Genomic DNA, 481 nt, shown 5'->3' on the forward strand with positions numbered 1-481 from the left:
GGATGTTGGAGGTTTGGCTAAGTGCGGAGCCCGGTGTGTGGTGGAAAGGGGCTGACCCGGCTGGCCGGGGCCGGCGGGAGCTGCGGCTGCCGGGGCTGAGCCGAGTGTCGATGCATGTCGTGAGAACCGGGAAGGGGACAAACCGGTGGCTCCAGGCCGGGTTGGAGTTCCAGGAGGTCGGCCTGACTCTGGAGGTTTTCCCCTTAGCATTTCCCCATAGGCCAAAAGGGGGGAAGTCAAAAAAGCACCCCCGGCAGATGTATGCAGAAGGGGCTGGGGGGTGACGGAGAGCGGGCTGTTGGCAGCTGTGTGGTGGCTGCTGGCAGCCGTGTGCTGGCTGCAGGGGTGGGCCTGGGCGGCTGCCGAGCGCCCCCAAAGCGCACCTACCAGCGGTGGCTCAAGACATTGCCTGAGCCTCCGATGTGCCCGGGCAGGACACCCAGGAGGCGGGGAGCAGACACCCCCGCTGAAGCCCACGGCA

The sequence above is a fragment of the Eleutherodactylus coqui genome, unplaced genomic scaffold (genome assembly GCF_035609145.1).
Source record: "Eleutherodactylus coqui strain aEleCoq1 unplaced genomic scaffold, aEleCoq1.hap1 HAP1_SCAFFOLD_74, whole genome shotgun sequence".
Classification (NCBI taxonomy): domain Eukaryota; kingdom Metazoa; phylum Chordata; class Amphibia; order Anura; family Eleutherodactylidae; genus Eleutherodactylus; species Eleutherodactylus coqui.